General features: G+C 47.1%; 1 protein-coding gene across 1 annotated transcript in view; it reads right to left on the reverse strand.

Moving 5' to 3' along the window:
- Positions 1–19,385, reverse strand: part of PKHD1 (PKHD1 ciliary IPT domain containing fibrocystin/polyductin) — a 557,030-nt gene extending 537,645 nt beyond the window's left edge. Inside the window, exon 1 of the mRNA XM_063441645.1 lies at positions 19,346–19,385. The gene's annotated coding sequence lies outside the window, so the exon portion shown is untranslated. The remainder of the gene's footprint in view (positions 1–19,345) is intronic.
- Positions 19,386–19,702: the final 317 nt, after the last annotated feature.

Below are 19,702 nucleotides of genomic sequence, written 5' to 3' on the forward strand. Positions count from 1 at the left end.
AGCCTCAGTGCCTCTCTGCACAACACCACTAGCCTCAGTGCCTCTCTCCATGACACCACTACACTCTGAAAGTGCAGAAAATGAATTATGTAGAGCAACAGACTGTGCAATATGCCTTTTATCCACAACTCCAAGTCTACCAGATCCTACAGTAATCCATCTGCCATTCCTAGTATGTCTCTGCGGCAGTGGCTTTGCAGCAGTTCCAGATAATTTACAAATCTCAGACTTCAAAAATACAATCTCCTGCCGCAAGACAGAGAACTGTCTACAGATTAGACAACAACCAAACCTCCAAAAAGTGGAACGTGAAACAAATGCAAAGCAACTATTACATTGAACTAAGCCTGCCATTCCAATGAGGTGAATAATTTAAATCAAACAAAACTTAACTTTTTCTTTATCCTCCTGAATACCTCAGATTACATCCAGTTTCTCTCCAGAATATCTCCAACCACACACATAGAAGCAGCACTTAGATGAAGCAACCAAGCTATATTAGCCAAGCTAATGACAACAACTCTTATATACTCCTAAAATCACCTCCCACTAGGAAAGTTTAACACCTGGGTAGGCCTCTGCTTATTTGCAAACAATAGCTAATTTAAACAGCAATCAATAGCAAGTAGCTACCTAATCAAATCAAATGCCTTATAATTACCAACAGGAAATCAAACCTTGTGCAATCAGTAACCTTTTCCTACAGATGAATCTTACCTGTAACAGTAAAAAAGAAAACTCTTAGCACAACTCTTAGACAGTTGAAGCTTCTGTAAAACTCTCCAGAATATCTCCAACCACACACACACTTAGAAGCAACACTTAGATGGAGCAACCAAGCTAGATTAGCCAAGCTAATGACAACAGCCCTTATATACTCCTAAAATCACCTCCCACTAGGAATGTTTAACACCTGGGTAGGCCTCTGCTTATTTGCAAACAATAGCTAATTTACACAGCAATCAATAGCAAGTAGCTACCTAATCAAATCAAATGCCTTATAATTACCAACAGGAAATCAAACCTTGTGCAATCAGTAACCTTTTCCTACAGATGAATCTTACCTGTAACAGTAAAAAAGAAAACTCTTAGCACAACTCTTAGACAGTTGAAGCTTCTGTAAAACTCTCCAGAATATCTCCAACCACACACACACTTAGAAGCAACACTTAGATGGAGCAACCAAGCTAGATTAGCCAAGCTAATGACAACAGCCCTTATATATGTTACAAATCGCTATTTGTAACTGGCCCTTTAAATGAAAAATTGCCCTGCTTCCCTGGATTGTGGAGAAGCCTATTTGCCAGCCTCCTTCCTTATGACTATGGCCCTGTGTGAGCGGTGATACCCCAGATGGCTATGCCATGGAGCCTATTCATATAATGAAAGACTATGGGAAAGACTTTAGCTCTGTGGCAATTGAACTGTGTGAATAGGATCTGCGCGCTATTCGGTAGTTTTGTGCGCTCAGATCCCAGCTATCTGGGGATATGTGAAATGTCTGTGTGTTATGTGTAAAATGTGACTTTATGTATTTTAAAGTGTTTTATGTTGTTTTGCAACCATGTGGTTAATGGAGTCTGCCTCTAGTCCTGGATAATTGAATTACTTCCCCCCATTGTCTCCAGGATAGAGGGCCCTGTAAAACCATGCTTCCAGAAGGTCAAATGCACATTTGTACTAACTTCTGAACCCCTGGTCCAATTCGTATGATTTTTGAGTATGTTGTTCCCCTGAATGGATTGATTGTGAATATGTATTTTTATGCGAATGTGATGTATATTTTGGGAGTTATGAATGTTGTGTAAAAACTGTATTTTTACTGTCTGTGATAATTATGTTAATCCCTTGTGTAGCATAATTATATCACAGACATAGGGGAGGATTTTGTGTGTAATTACTGGGAGTGGTTTTAATGATGTACGTGTATGATTGGTTGTTTTGTCCCGCCCTGTGGGTGGTCCTGTATTTTCAAAATGGTAATAAAAACCAGGCTGGGTGTTCCAGCACCTCAGACCTCTTCTGACCCTCTAACTTGCAGCCTCGACTCATGTTTGTAGGGGACAGCTATAATCACTACAGGGATTGCTATGCTCTTCATACTCCCTTAGCTACTGAGCTCTTGTAAGAGCTCTTGTTCCTGATCCTGCTTCGCTCGACAGAAGGAAGAGGTTCGCCTATTGGAACCTGGAGCCTGGTCGTAGGTCCAGGGCGCAGAGCAGACGGCGAGATACCAGCCCAGCAGCGGTGGTTCGTGGAGTCTGCAGTGCTTATGGTGGCTGCGGTGCTGATGGTCCTTGGGTAAGCGCTAGGAGCATCCATTTCTACGGTCCAACTTCCAGCCAGCCTGGAGGCAACCGTAACATTTGGTGGCAGCGGTGGGATGGCGTCCTAGTGCGAGGAGAAGCAGCTCAGAGACACCGGTAACGTGTGGAGCTGCGCAGCGTCCCTACCTTGAGCAGCATGGAGCCAGCCAGTCCGTTCACAGCAGCCGAAATGGAGGAGAGGTTCCTCAACAGATTGCATGGCTTCCTATCCTGGAGAGATGGGGAAGTCTCAGAAGAGGAGATGTGCGGGTACAGACATGAGGCCAGATTTGAGCTGTGGGAAGAAGCCCTACAGGAAGTTCAACGTTGGCGAGGAGATCGTAGTATCAGCCGAGAGCAGCAAATCCAGGCTCGAATGGCAGAGCGGATGCCCTTCCTGGGCAAACAACCCCTTCCAGTGTGGGTAGCTAAACTAGAGAAACTAGTATACAACGAACTGTGGCTCGATACCGCATACCAGGCGCTACAGTGGTACGCAACTCAGCTCGCTCCAGAGATGGCTGAGTATGAATTCCCAGAGTGTGGGGATTACGATGGCCCTGATCTATTCTGGGAGAATATGGACGATGATGACTTTGGTGGGGCTACAGATTCACGCTTCTGGGACCTGTTTGATGACCGGGAAGACAAGCTGGGCCTCCCTAGAACTATTAACCTAGAGGCAGATCTGCGGTACCTAGTCACCAACGAATGTGACCTTGAGTGGAAGTACCAGCACCTCATCGATGGGTCCCGGGAAGAGACACCCGGTCCCCTTCCTCCACAGCATCCAGAGGTACCCCAGGAGAGCACAGCAGCAGAGCCAGGTCGAGAGCCCTTCAGCTGGCAGGACATCGTAGGGGTATACTGGGAGGAACCTCCGATGGCAGGTGGAGATGGGACCGCAGTCTCTCTACCGGCCCTACAGGGATGCTGGGCAGGCGGCCCAGATCCCCAACCCCAGGGTGAGTTACAGGGAGAGGAGAGCAACGACCTCCCTCCCCAGCGGCAGCGTGAGTTAAAGGGAGAGGAGAGCAGCGACCTCCCTCCCCAGCGGCAGTGCACTGTACAGAGGGAAGAGACAACCGGTCTCCTTCCCCAACCACAACCAGAGGTACCCGAGGCAGCAGGCCTCAAAGACTGGTCCTGGGAGGACCCCCAGCAGGCAGGTGGAGATGGGACCGCAGTCTCTCTACCGGCCCTACAGGGATGCTGGGCAGGCGGCCCAGATCCCCAGCGGCAGCCTGAGTTACAGGGAGAGGAGAGCAGCGACCTCCCTCCCCAGCGGCAGTGCACCGTGCAGAGGGAAGAGACAACCGGTCTCCTTCCCCAACCCCAACCAGAGATACCCGAGGCAGCAGGCCTCATAGAATGGTCCTGGGAGGACCCCCAGCAGGCAGGTGGAGATGGGACCGCAGTCTCTCTACCGGCCCTACAGGGATGCTGGGCAGGCGGCCCAGATCCCCAGCGGCAGACCCAGCTACAGGGAGGGGAGAGCATCGACCACCCTCCCCAGCCGGAGTATGCCTTCCAGGGAGAGGAGACAACCGGTCTCTCTCCCCAGCCGCAGCATGTTCCACAAGAAGCGGAGAGCATCGACCTCCCTTCTCAACGGCCGCAGGAGTATCAGGAGGAGGAGGTAAGCCAATTCCCCCCTCCTCAGCTAACTTCTAACCTGGGCCCAGGGTTAACAGTTCCCTTTGCCCCCGGGCAGGACTATGCCCCAATTCCCCCAGCAGAAGCGCTGGCACCAGGGCAGAGTGCCGCTGGCCTCTGCCCCCCAAGTACTACCAGCTATTTGCCCAGCTGCACCCGGAAGGCAGCGAGTGCTGCATGTTTACCCTACAACCTGGGACCTACAGGCCAGTACTATTTATTGTGGGGGGGCTTCTCTGCCAATGTTTATTTGTGGGTGGGCTGCGAGACTAACTTAGGCACTGACCGACAGAAGGTCAGGTGCCTGGTTAGTCTCCCTCCAAAAGGGGAGATGTGTTACAAATCGCTATTTGTAACTGGCCCTTTAAATGAAAAATTGCCCTGCTTCCCTGGATTGTGGAGAAGCCTATTTGCCAGCCTCCTTCCTTATGACTATGGCCCTGTGTGAGCGGTGATACCCCAGATGGCTATGCCATGGAGCCTATTCATATAATGAAAGACTATGGGAAAGACTTTAGCTCTGTGGCAATTGAACTGTGTGAATAGGATCTGCGCGCTATTCGGTAGTTTTGTGCGCTCAGATCCCAGCTATCTGGGGATATGTGAAATGTCTGTGTGTTATGTGTAAAATGTGACTTTATGTATTTTAAAGTGTTTTATGTTGTTTTGCAACCATGTGGTTAATGGAGTCTGCCTCTAGTCCTGGATAATTGAATTACTTCCCCCCATTGTCTCCAGGATAGAGGGCCCTGTAAAACCATGCTTCCAGAAGGTCAAATGCACATTTGTACTAACTTCTGAACCCCTGGTCCAATTCGTATGATTTTTGAGTATGTTGTTCCCCTGAATGGATTGATTGTGAATATGTATTTTTATGCGAATGTGATGTATATTTTGGGAGTTATGAATGTTGTGTAAAAACTGTATTTTTACTGTCTGTGATAATTATGTTAATCCCTTGTGTAGCATAATTATATCACAGACATAGGGGAGGATTTTGTGTGTAATTACTGGGAGTGGTTTTAATGATGTACGTGTATGATTGGTTGTTTTGTCCCGCCCTGTGGGTGGTCCTGTATTTTCAAAATGGTAATAAAAACCAGGCTGGGTGTTCCAGCACCTCAGACCTCTTCTGACCCTCTAACTTGCAGCCTCGACTCATGTTTGTAGGGGACAGCTATAATCACTACAGGGATTGCTATGCTCTTCATACTCCCTTAGCTACTGAGCTCTTGTAAGAGCTCTTGTTCCTGATCCTGCTTCGCTCGACAGAAGGAAGAGGTTCGCCTATTGGAACCTGGAGCCTGGTCGTAGGTCCAGGGCGCAGAGCAGACGGCGAGATACCAGCCCAGCAGCGGTGGTTCGTGGAGTCTGCAGTGCTTATGGTGGCTGCGGTGCTGATGGTCCTTGGGTAAGCGCTAGGAGCATCCATTTCTACGGTCCAACTTCCAGCCAGCCTGGAGGCAACCGTAACAATATACTCCTAAAATCACCTCCCACTAGGAATGTTTAACACCTGGGTAGGCCTCTGCTTATTTGCAAACAATAGCTAATTTACACAGCAATCAATAGCAAGTAGCTACCTAATCAAATCAAATGCCTTATAATTACCAACAGGAAATCAAACCTTGTGCAATCAGTAACCTTTTCCTACAGATGAATCTTACCTGTAACAGTAAAAAAGAAAACTCTTAGCACAACTCTTAGACAGTTGAAGCTTCTGTAAAACTCTCCAGAATATCTCCAACCACACACACACTTAGAAGCAACACTTAGATGGAGCAACCATGCTAGATTAGCCAAGCTAATGACAACAGCCCTTATATACTCCTAAAATCACCTCCCACTAGGAATGTTTAACACCTGGGTAGGCCTCTGCTTATTTGCAAACAATAGCTAATTTACACAGCAATCAATAGCAAGTAGCTACCTAATCAAATCAAATTCCTTATAATTACCAACAGGAAATCAAACCTTGTGCAATCAGTAACCTTTTCCTACAGATGAATCTTACCTGTAACAGTAAAAAAGAAAACTCTTAGCACAACTCTTAAACAGTTGAAGCTTCTGTAAAACTCTCCAGAATATCTCCAACCACACACACACTTAGAAGCAACACTTAGATGGAGCAACCAAGCTAGATAGTGCAAGATAATGCATCTTGAACATAAAAATCCAAGGGCAGAGTACAGAATATTTGAGTCCTAGCCTCAACCTTTGAGGAAAGGGATTTAGGGGTAATTATTTCAAATGACTGAAAGGTAGGCAGACAATGTAATAGAGCAGCAGAATGCTTGGTTGTATATTAGTAGTGTTGTCGCGAACCCGAAATTTTCGGTTCGCGAACGGCGAACGCGAACTTCCTCAAATGTTCGCGAACCGGCGAACCGCGCGAACCGCCATTGACTTCAATGGGCAGGCGAATTTTAAAACCAACAGGGACTCTTTCTGGCCACAAAAGTGATGGAAAAGTTGTTTCAAGGGGACTAACACCTGGACTGTGGCATGCCGGAGGGGGATCCATGGCAAAACTCCCATGGAAAATTACACAGTTGATGCAGAGTCTGGTTTTAATCCATAAAGGTCAGAAATCACCTAACATTCCTAAATCACAATGGATATGGATTGACACCTGACATATGACATATTGACACCTTGACATATGGATTGACACCTGTCCTCAGAGACCCTGATGCACACGGACACAGAGCAGAATAGGGACTGTTCCCCCTACATATGGTCACTTGGCAGATATGGCGTGGTCGTGGGAGGAGGAGGAGGATGACTTTCACCTCTTCCCCTGTTAGATTCCCGTTGTGCTGTGACATCACCCTTATACGCTGTGTAAAGCATACTTTTTAATTTATTTTGCAAATGCTGCTTCCTTTCCGACTTGAAATTCGGTAACATTTCCGCCACTGTCTGCTTATACCGGGGGTCTAGTAGTGTGGACACCCAGAACAGGTCGTTCTCCTTCAGCCTTTTTATACGAGGGTCCCTCAACAGGCACGACAGCATGAAAGACCCCATTTGCACAAGGTTGGATGCCGAGCTACTCATTTCCCGTTCCTCCTCCTCACACAGAGCAGAATAGAGACTGTTCCCCCTACATAGGGTCACTTGGCAGATATGGATTGACACCTGTCCTCAAAACCCCTGATACACACTGACACAGAGCAGAATAGGGACTGTTCCTCCTACATAGGGTCACTTGGCAGATATGGATTGACACCTATCCTAAGGATCCCTGATACACACTGACACAGAGCAGAATAGGGACTGTTCCTCCTACATAGGGTCACTTGGCAGATATGGATTGACACCTATCCTAAGGATCCCTGATACACACTGACACAGAGCAGAATAGAGACCGGGGGTCTAGTAGCGTGGACACCCAGCACAGGTTGTTCTCCTTCAGCCTTTTTATACGAGGGTCCCTCAGCAGGCACGACAGCATGAAAGACCCCATTTGCACAAGGTTGGATGCCGAGCTACTCATTTCCCGTTCCTCCTCCTCACACAGAGCAGAATAGAGACTGTTCCCCCTACATAGGGTCACTTGGCAGGTATGGATTGACACCTGTCCTCAAAGCCCCTGATACACACTGACACAGAGCAGAATAGGGACTGTTCCTCCTACATAGGGTCACTTGGCAGACATGGATTGACATCTGTCCTCAAAACCCCTGATACACACTGACACAGAGCAGACTAGGGACTGTTCCCCCAACATAGGGTCACTTGGCAGATATGGATTGACACCTGTCCTCAAAACCCCTGATACACACTGACACAGAGCAGAATAGAGACTGTTCCCGTCCTCAGAGACCATGATACACACTGACACAGAGCAGAATAGAGACCGGGGGTCTAGTAGCGTGGACACCCAGCACAGGTTGTTCTCCTTCAGCCTTTTTATACAAGGGTCCCTCAACAGGCACGACAGCATGAAATACCCCATTTGCACAAGGTTGGATGCCGAGCTACTCATTTCCCGTTCCTCCTCCTCACACAGAGCAGAATAGAGACTGTTCCCCCTACACAGGGTCACTTGGCAGGTATGGATTGACACCTGTCCTCAAAGCCCCTGATACACACTGACACAGAGCAGAATAGGGACTGTTCCTCCTACATAGGGTCACTTGGCAGATATGGATTGACTTCTGTCCTCAAAACCCCTGATACACACTGACACAGAGCAGAATAGGGACTGTTCCCCCTACATAGGGTCACTTGGCAGATATGGATTGACACCTGTCCTCAAAACCCCTGATACACACTGACACAGAGCAGAATAGAGACTGTTCCCCGTTCTCAGAGACCATGATACACACTGACACAGAGCAGAATAGAGACCGGGGGTCTAGTAGCGTGGACACCCAGCACAGGTCATTCTCCTTCAGCCTTTTTATACGAGGGTCCCTCAACAGGCACGACATCATGAAAGACCCCATTTGCTCAAGGTTGGATGCCGAGCTACTCATTTCCCGTTCCTCTTTCTCACACAGAGCAGAATAGGGACTTTCCCCCTACATAGGGTCACTTGGCAGATATGGATTGACACCTGTCCTCAAAGCCCATGATACACACTGACACAGAGCAGAATAGAGACTTTTACCCCTACATAGGGTCACTTGGCAGGTATGGATTGACACCTGTCCTCAAAGCCCCTGATACACACTGACACAGAGCAGAATAGAGACTGTTCCCCGTCCACAGAGACCATGATACACACTGACACAGAGCAGAATAGAGACTGTTACCCCTACATAGGGTCACTTGGCAGGTATGGATTGACACCTGTCCTCAAAGCCCATGATACACACTGACACAGAGCAGAATAGAGACTGTTCCCCCTACATAGGGTCACTTGGCAGATATGGATTGACACCTGTCCTCAAAACCCCTGATACACACTGACACAGAGCAGAATAGAGACTGTTCCCCGTCCTCAGAGACCATGATACACACTGACACAGAGCAGAATAGAGACCGGGGGTCTAGTAGTGTCGACACCCAGCACAGGTCGTTCTCCTTCAGCCTTTTTATACGAGGGTCCCTCAACAGGCACGACAGCATGAAAGACCCCATTTGCACAAGGTTGGATGCCGAGCTACTCATTTCCCGTTCCTCTTTCTCACACAGAGCAGAATAGGGATGGTTCCACCTACATAGGGTCACTTGGCAGATGTGGATTGACACCTGTCCTCAAAGCCCCTGATACAGACTGACAAAGAGCATAATAGAGACTGTTCCCCCTACATAGGGTCACTTGGCAGGTATGGATTGACACCTGTCCTCAAAGCCCCTGATACACAATGACACAGAGCAGAATAGAGACTGTTCCCCGTCCACAGAGACCATGATACACACTGACACAGAGCAGAATAGAGACTGTTGCCCCTACATAGGGTCACTTGGCAGGTATGGATTGACACCTGTCCTCAAAGCCCATGATACACACTGACACAGAGCAGAATAGAGACTGTTCCCCCTACATAGGGTCACTTGGCAGATATGGATTAACACCTGTCCTCAAAACCCCTGATACACACTGACACAGAGCAGAATAGAGACTGTTCCCCGTCCTCAGAGACCATGATACACACTGACACAGAGCAGAATAGAGACCGGGGGTCTAGTAGCGTGGACACCCAGCACAGGTCGTTCTCCTTCAGCCTTTTTATACGAGGGTCCCTCAACAGGCACGACAGCATGAAAGACCCCATTTGCACAAGGTTGGATGCCGAGCTACTCATTTCCCGTTCCTCTTTCTCACACAGAGCAGAATAGGGACTGTTCCCCCTACATAGGGTCACTTGGCAGATATGGATTGACACCTGTCCTCAAAGCCCCTGATACACACTGACAAAGAGCAGAATAGAGACTGTTCCCCGTCCACAGAGACCATGATACACACTGACACAGAGCAGAATAGAGACTGTTACCCCTACATAGGGTCACTTGGCAGGTATGGATTGACACCTGTCCTCAAAGCCCATGATACACACTGACACAGAGCAGAATAGAGACTGTTACCCCTACATAGGGTCACTTGGCAGGTATGGATTGACACCTGTCCTCAAAGCCCCTGATACACACTGACACAGAGCAGAATAGAGACTGTTCCCCGTCCACAGAGACCATGATACACACTGACACAGAGCAGAATAGAGACTGTTACCCCTACATAGGGTCACTTGGCAGGTATGGATTGACACCTGTCCTCAAAGCCCCTGATACACACTGACACAGAGCAAAATAGAGACTGTTCCCCCTACAAAAGGTCACTTGGCAGGTATAGATTGACACCTGTCCTCAAAGCCCATGATACACACTGACACAGAGCAGAATAGAGACTGTTCCCCCTACATAGGGTCACTTGGCAGGTATGGATTGACACCTGTCCTCAAAGCCCATGATACACACTGACACAGAGCAGAATAGAGACTGTTCCCCGTCCACAGAGACCATGATACACACTGACACAGAGCAGAATAGAGACTGTTACCCCTACATAGGGTCACTTGGCAGGTATGGATTGACACCTGTCCTCAAAGCCCATGATACACACTGACACAGAGCAGAATAGAGACTGTTCCCCCTACATAGGGTCACTTGGCAGATATGGATTGACACCTGTCCTCAAAACCCCTGATACACACTGACACAGAGCAGAATAGAGACTGTTCCCCGCCTACTGAGACTATGATATACACTGACACAGAGCAGAATAGAGACTGTTCCCCCTACATAGGGTCACTTGGCAGGTATGGATTAACACCTGTCCTCAGGGACCCTGATACACACTGGGGGGAGCTACTGTGCGGTGGGTGGGGGCCATAAATCACAATGGGGGGACCTACAGTCCTCCCCCCCTCGGCCCCCACCCCTGCGCGGTGGGTAGGGGCCATAAATCACAATGGGGGGGACCTACTTTCCTCCCCCCCGGACCCCATCCCTGCGCGGTGGGTGGAGGGCATAAATCACAATGGGGGGGACCTACTGATAGGAGTGGTGTATTGTTCATATCAGTTTAATACATTCCGCGTCTCCTATCAGTGGACGTGTATATGGCAGCCATTTTAGGAACCGCACACCTGGGACCCGTGCAAGGTCACCTCTTTCAACAGGCGACATGTTTTGGCCCTGTAAAACTATCCTGGATATTCTCTACAATTTCTATGGATATGGCATTGATTTATGTAACAGGGAGATGGAAGAAGATGCTTGGTCGGTCCTCTTACTTGAAATTTGGGGCACAGCGCGGGCAAGCTAATGTGCCACCAGATAGGAGTGGTGAGTTTAGTATTGTTCTGATCAGTTTAATACCTTCCGCGTCTCCTATCAGTGGACGTGTATATGGCAGAGATTTTTAATTGTTGAATCACCTCCCCTTTTTAGGCCAAGGTTGGAAGATGCTTAGACCACTGGTATATTGGTGCCATCTTGGAGGATTTTTTTTTGGTTTGGTTTTTGAAGCCACAGTGCTGCACCAGTGGGCCTAAAAATTAGGCATGTACACATGCCTGAAAAATGTGTATTGTTGCAACCGCTGCTGTAGCAGCGGCCAGAAAAATTGATGTTTGTTTCACAGGCAGAAAGTGCCCTAAAACATGGCGGCCCTAAAATCTGACGTCATTCAGAACTAAAATACAGCAGCGTGTGGACCAATTTTAGCCCAAGGCAGCTCATCTCATCAGGCCTTTTTTAATCGAATGTATCGCCCAGTGTCAATCCCTTCGGGATCCATCCCTCATTCATCTTAATAAAGGTGAGGTAATCTAGACTTTTTTGACCTAGGCGACTTCTCTTCTCAGTGACAATACCTCCTGCTGCACTGAAAGTCCTTTCTGACAGGACACTTGAAGCGGGGCAGGCCAGAAGTTCTATCGCAAATTGGGATAGCTCAGGCCACAGGTCAAGCCTGCACACCCAGTAGTCAAGGGGTTCATCGCTCCTCAGAGTGTCGATATCTGCAGTTAAGGCGAGGTAGTCTGCTACCTGTCGGTCGAGTCGCTCTCTGAGGGTGGATCCCGAAGGGCTGTGGCGATGCGTAGGACTTAAAAAGGTCCGCATGTCCTCCATCAACAACACGTCTTTAAAGCGTCCTGTCCTTGCCGTAGTGGTCGTGGGAGGAGGAGAATAACTTCCACCTCTCCCCCTGTTAGATTCCCGTTGTGCTTTGACATCACCCTTATACGCTGTGTAAAGCATACTTTTTAATTTATTTTGCAAATGCTGCATCCTTTCCGACTTGTTGTAATTCGGTAACATTTCCGCCACTTTCTGCTTATACCGGGGGTCTAGTAGCGTGGACACCCAGTACAGGTCGTTCTCCTTCAGCCTTTTTATACGAGGGTCCCTCAACAGGCAGGACAGCATGAAAGACCCCATTTGCACAAGGTTGGATGCCGAGCTACTCATTTCCCGTTCCTGCTCCTCACTGATGTCATTGAAGGTATGTTCTTCCCCCCAGCCACGTACAACACCACGGGTACCAGATAGGTGACAACGAGCACCCTGGGATGCCTGTTGTGTTTGGTCTTGCTCCTCCTCCTCCTCCTCAAAGCTACATTCCTCCTCTGACTCCTCTTCCTCACAATCCTCTTCCAGCGCAGGTCCAGCAAGCGATACTGATAAGGCTGTTTCTGGTGGTGATGGTGACCACAACTCTTCCTTTACCTCTTCACGCTCATCTACGGCCTGATCCAGCACTCTTCTCAGGGCACGCTCCAGGAAGAAAACAAATTGTATAATGTCGCTGATGGTGCCTTCGGTGCGACTGACTAGGTTTGTCACCTCCTCAAAAGGACGCATGAGCCTACAGGCATTGCGCATGAGCGTCCAGTAACATGGGAAAAAAATTCCCAGCTCCCCAGAGGCTGTCCTAGCACCCCGGTCATACACATATTCATTAACAGCTTTTTCTTGTTGGAGCAGGCGGTCGAACATTAGGAGTGTTGAATTCCAATGTGTAGGGCTGTCGCAAATCAAGCGCCTCACTGGCATGTTGTTTCGCCGCTGGATATCGGCAAAGTGAGCCATGGCCGTGTAGGAATGCCTGAAATGGCCACACACCTTCCTGGCCTGCTTCAGGACGTCCTGTAAGCCTGTGTACTTATGCACAAAGCGTTGTACGATCAGATTACACACATGTGCCATGCACGGCACATGTGTCAACTTGCCCAACTTCAATCCCGCTATCAAATTTTTTCCGTTGTCACACACCACTTTGCCGATATCCAGTTGCTGCGGAGTCAGCCACTTTTCCACCTGTGCGTTCAGGGCGGACAGGAGTGCTTGTCCGGTGTGACTCTCTGCTTTCAAGCAAGTCAAACCCAAGACGGCGTGACACTGCCGTATCCGGGATGTGGAATAGTACCTGGGGAGCTGGGGGGGTGCCGTTGATGTGGAGCAAGATGCAGCAGCACAAGAGGATTCAGCCGAGGAGGTTATGGAAGAGGATGGAGTAGGGGGAGTAGAGGAGTTGGCAGCAAGACTGCCTGCAAGTCGTGGCGGTGTCACCAACTCCTCTGCAATGCCACGCATTCCATGCTTGTCAGCCATCAGCAGGTTTACCCAATGCGCAGTGTAGGTGATATACCTGCCCTGACCATGCTTTGCAGACCAGGTATCAGTGGTCAGATGGACCCTTGCCCCAACACTGTGTGCCAGACATGCCATGACTTCCTTTTGCACAATCGAGTACAGGTTGGGGATTGCCTTTTCTGAAAAGAAATTCCGGCCGGGTACCTTCCACTGCGGTGTCCCAATAGCTACAAATTTTTTGAACGCCTCAGACTCAACCAGATTGTATGGTAAAAGCTGGCGGGCTAATAGTTCGGACAAGCCAGCTGTCAGACGCTGGGCAAGGGGGTAACTTGGTGACATTGGCTTCTTACGCTCAAACATGTCCTTGACAGACACATGACTGTGGGCAGATGAGCGGGAACTGCCCAAGGCGGGAGACGGAGTGGCGGATGGTTGAGAGGGGGCAAGGAGGACAGCAGTGGTTGACGTGGCTGAAGATGCTGGACCAGGAGGAGGATGGTGGCTTAGTGTAGGCGTGCTGCTTGTACTCATGTGTTGATCCTATAGGCGGTTGTGATGTGAGATCATGTGCCTACGCAAAGCAGTTGTACCTAGGTGGGTGTTGGACCTCCCACGACTCAGTTTCATTTGGCACAGGCTGCAAATGGCATCGCTGTTGTCAGAGGCAGACACACAAAAAAAAATTCCACACTGCTGAGCTCTGCAATGACGGCATTCTGGTGGTGGACACAGCATGCGTTGATTGGCGTGCTGTCGGGCTGACCCCGGGTGCCGATGCATGCTGTCTGACTGTGCCACTAGCTCATTGTGACGACCCCCCCCCCTGCTTCCAACTCGTCTCCTCCTCCTTTCTGTCTCCCCATCTGAACTTTCGCCCTGTTCTTCTTCTTGCCGAGCGGGCACCAACGTGACATCCATGGACGCATCGTCATCATCAACCGCTTCGCTTGTATCTGACAACTCAGAAAAGGAAGCAGCAGCGGGTACAACATCATCATCATCACACCGTACCTCCATGTGTTTAATGCTGCCTGCCTGAGACCTATCCTTGTTATCTACATCCTCTAGCAATAATGGTTGCGCATCACTCATTTCTTCAAACGGGTGTGTGAATAACTCCTCTGACATACCAAGTAAAGCGGCTGTGGTGCTAGTTTTGGTGGTGGCGGCAGGCGGGTGAGTGGTATCTTGAGAGGTGCCTGAAGCTAAGCTGGAGGAGGATGGTGCGTCAAGGTTCCGAGTGGAGGCTGTACAAGATTGGGTGTCGTGTGTTAGCCAGTCAACTATGTCCTCAGAACTTTTCAAGTTCAGGGTACGTGGCTTCTGAAAACTGGGCATTATTCTAGGGCAAAAGGGAATCACAGCACCACGACCACGACGGCCCCTGCGGGGTGGCCTGCCTCTGCCTGTCATTTTTTGGGGGATTAGTGGTACTATGCGTGCAAGCTACTGTGAGACCAGATATGATTGGCAATGTGAACTGTAACAGTTCTGCAGAGCACACACTGTAGGCCTGACACAACCGCTTGAAGACAAGTAACTGCTATTCAATCTTTAACAGTGAAAAAAAAATTTTGGTTTTAAAAGCACGCTATAGAGACACCAGATATGATTGGCAATGTGCACTGGAACAGTTCTGGAGAGCACACACTGTAGGCCTGACAGAGCCGCTTGAAGGACACTGACTGGCTGCTATTAGCTTACACTGGAAACCTTTTTTCTTTGTAAAAGCACGCTACAGAGACACCAGATATGAGTGGCAACTGTCAAAGTACGCTTGGACAGGTCTGCAGAGCACACGCTGAAGGAGGCCTGACACCCAGACGCTTGCAGACAACTATCTGCTCTTCTATTACAGTTAAAAAAATATTATTTTTTTTGAAATCTAAAGCTTAAGCTATTGTAAAAACAGATATGAGTGGCGGCACTGGGCAAGTGGGCACAGTATCCACTGTGAACCTCACACAGAAGCTGGCAGGCAGGCACCTGCAATTACATTACACAGAAAAAAAAAAAAAAGCAGCCTGATGTTCTAGCCCTAAAAAGGGCTTTTTGGGGTGCTGTCCTTACAGCAGAGATCAGATGAGTCCTTCAGGATTGTAGTGGACACTGAATACCCTAGCCTAGCTATCAATTTCCCTATCTAATCAGCAGCAGCTAAACTTTCCCTCCTCTCACTAAGCATGCAGCTTCAGAATGAATCGAAAATGGATGCTGGGAGGGAGGTTGGAGGGTGTGGAAGGGAGGGAGTGCTGCTGATTGGCTGGAATGTGTCTGCTGACCGAGAGGCACAGGGTCAAAGTTTGCCCAATGATGACGAATAGGGGGCGGATCGAACTGCGCATGTGTCCGTCTGCCGTGGCGAACGCGAACACGCTAAGTTCGCCGGGAACTGTTCGCCGGCGGACAGTTCGGTACATCACTATATATTAGCAGTAGAAAGAGGGAAGTGCTCATGCCATTGTACAGAACACTGGTGAGACCTCACTTGGAGTATTGTACGCAGTACTGGAGACCGTATCTCCAGAAGGATATTGATACTTCAGAGAGAGTTCAGAGAAGGGCTACTAAACTGGTTCATGGATTGCAGGATAAAACTTACAAGGAAAGGTTAAAGGAACTTAACATGTATAGCTTGGATGAAAGACGAGACAGGAGGGATGTGATAGAAACATTTAAATAAATAAAGGGAATCAACACAGTAAAGGAGGAGACTATATTTAAAAGATGAAAAACTACCACAATAAGAGGACATAGTCTTAAATTAGAGGGGCAAATGTTTAAAAATAATATCTGGAAGTATTACTTTACTGAGAGGGTAGTGGATGCATGGAATAGCCTTCCAGCTGAAGTGGTAGAGGTTAACAAAGTGAGGGAGTTTCAGCATATGTGGGATAGGCATAAGGCTATCCTAACTATAAGGTAAGATCAAGGACTAATGAAAGTATTTAGAAAATTGGGCAGACTAGATGGGCCTTCACATTCTATGTTTCACTACACACAAATACAACCCTGCACAGATGGCCAAATGTACAGCTGGAAAAGCATCATGGGGGGTTCAGAGCAGTTGCAGATCTGCCTTTTGGCCACACCTGTTTTATATAAGGGACCACTTTTTCTTTTTGTACGAGGGCCCTCCATTCATTAGTACTGAACATGCATACAAGGCATTTATGATGAGAAATGATGCGAGCAAGAGAGCACAGGTTTCCATATCACACGAGTTTACAATGTAAAAGACAGTGGTAAACATATGGATTTAGTAGGGCAAACATTTTGGCATTTAGTCCTGACTGACTAATAGTAAATGCTGGATCTTCAAACACAAGTTGACCAAGCTGCTTTCCCCACATTTTAACTCATCATGAATTTAATTCAGAGATTTGTTTTCATATCTATTCTGGAACTCAAAACTGAAACAAGCTGTCATTATTTATATCATTTGTAAATAAATACAGAGAGAAATCATTATTATATAAATGTCTAGAGTAATCATTATTATATAAATGTCTAGAGGCATTTGCTATGCAGTATGTACAGTATATATATAATATTTTTATTAGTGATATTGCAGAAGGTCTTGATGGTAAGGTGTGTCTTTTTGCGGATGATACTAAGATATGTAACAGGGTTGATGTTCCAGGAGGGATAAGCCAAATGCCAAATGATTTAGGTAAACTAGAAAAATGGTCAGAGTTGTGGCAACTGACATTTAATGTGGATAAGTGCAAGATAATGCATCTTGGACGTAAAAACCCAAGGGCAGAGTACAGAATATTTGATAGAGTCCTAACCTCAACATCTGAGGAAAGGGATTTAGGGGTGATTATTTCTGAGGACTTAAAGGTAGGCAGACAATGTAATAGAGCAGCAGGAAATGCTAGCAGAATGCTTGGTTGTATAGGGAGAGGTACCGTATATACTCGAGTATAAGCCGACCCGAATATAAGCCGAGGCCCCTAATTTTACCCCAAAAAACTGGGAAAACGTATTGACTCGAGTATAAGACTAGGGTGAGAAATGCAGCAGCTACTGGTAAATTTCTAAATAAAATTAGATCCTAAAAAAAATATATTAATTGAATATTTATTTACAGTGTGTGTATAATGAATGCAGTGTGTGTGTGTGTATGAATGCAGTGTGAGTGTATGAGTGCAGCGTGTGTATGAGTGCAGCGTGTGTATGAGTGCAGCGTGTGTATGAGTGCAGCGTGTGCATGAGTGCAGCGTGTGTATGAGTGCAGCGTGAGTGTATGAGAGCAGCGTGAGTGTATGAGAGCAGCGTGAGTGTATGAGAGCAGCGTGAGTGTATGAGTGCAGCGTGTGTATGAGTGTGTGAGTGTGTGAGTGTGAGTGTGTGAGTGTGTGAGTGTGTGAGTGTGAGTGTGTGAGTGTGTGAGTGTGTGAGTGTGTGAGTGAGTGTGTGAGTGAGTGTGTGAGTGAGTGTGTGAGTGTGTGAGTGAGTGTGTGAGTGTGTGAGTGTGTGAGTGTGTGAGTGAGTGTGTGAGAGTGTGTGAGAGTGTGTGAGAGTGTGTGAGAGTGTGTGAGAGTGTGTGAGAGTGTGAGAGTGTGAGAGTGTGTGAGTTGCAGAGCCTTGGTGGGGGTGGGTGTTTTTTTTTTATTATTTAAATTTGTATTATTTAAAAAAAATTGTTATTATTATTAATTATTATTTTTATTTATTTAATTATTATTATTATTATTATTATTGTATTATTTTTTTATTATTTAATTATTATTATTTTTTATTATTCATTTTTTTTTTTTCGTCCCCCCTCCCTGCTTGATATATGGCAGGGAGGGGGGCTCCTTCCCTGGTGGTCCAGCATTGGTAGTTCAGTGGGGGGGAGAGGGGTGCTGGCAGAGCTGTACTTACCTCTCCTGCAGCTCCTGTCAGCTCTCTCCTCCTCCGCGCCGTCCGTGCAGCTCCCTCTGTCAGCTCACAGTGTAAGTCTCGCGAGAGCCGCGGCTCTCGCGAGATTTACACTGGGAGCTGACCGAGGTGCTGAACGGACGGCGCGGAGGAGGAGAGAGCTGACAGGAGCTGCAGGAGAGGTAAGTACAGCTCTGCCAGCACCCCTCTCCCTCCAGTCTGTATTATGGCAATGCAAATTGCCGTAATACAGACATTGACTCGAGTATAAGCCGAGTTGGGGTTTTTTAGCACAAAAAATGTGCTAAAAAACTCGGCTTATACTCGAGTATATACGGTATTAGCAGTAGAAAGAGGGAAGTGCTCATGCCATTGTACAGAACACTGGTGAGACCTCACTTGGAGTACTGTACACAGTACTGGAGACCATATCTTCAGAAGGATATTGATACCTTAGAGAGAGTTCAAAGAAGGGCTACTAAACTGGTTCATGGATTGCAGGATAAAACTTACCAGGAAAGGTTAAAGGATCTTAACATGTATAGCTTGGAGGAAAGACGAGACAGGGGGGATATGATAGAAACATTTAAATACATAAAGGGAATCAACAGAGTAAAGGAGGAGACTATATTTAAAAGAAGAAAAACTACCACAACCAGAGGACATAGTCTTAAATTAGAGGGACAAAGGTTTAAAAATAATATCAGGAAGTATTACTTTACTGAGAGGGTAGTGGATGCATGGAATAGCCTTCCAGCTGAAGTGGTAGAGGTTAACACAGTAAAGGAGTTTAAGCATGCGTGGGATAGGCATAAGGCTATCCTAACTATAAGATAATGCCAGGGACTAATGAAAGTATTTAGAAAACTGGGCAGACTAGATGGGCCGAATGGTTCTTATCTGCCGTCACATTCTATGTATATATTAATGAATTAGTGAGCACTCACAATACTTACAAATAAAAAGAAATATCTGTAACACAGGTAGAGTTGATAATGAATACATATTTTTTGTTGGATATGAGGAAATGTCCAGGGCTCGTTATGTTTCATTTACACTTTGTTCCACCTGAAAATATCAAAACAGTAAAAACTTAGATATTTGATTTAGATATTTTTTACTTATGTTTTATAAGTTATTTTTTTATCCTTGTAGGCAGATGTTATAAGCAAGAAATAAATGAAATAAATCGAGATGTATGCCCACTACATTAACCTAGGGTAGACAATAATCAGAGGAAATATACACACACTAATGCTCTAAGATGTGTTTGAAAGCATACTTTTGAATACTTTTTTAAAAATAATGTTTTA

The sequence above is a fragment of the Pelobates fuscus genome, chromosome 2, assembly GCF_036172605.1.
Source record: "Pelobates fuscus isolate aPelFus1 chromosome 2, aPelFus1.pri, whole genome shotgun sequence".
Classification (NCBI taxonomy): Eukaryota; Metazoa; Chordata; class Amphibia; order Anura; family Pelobatidae; genus Pelobates; species Pelobates fuscus.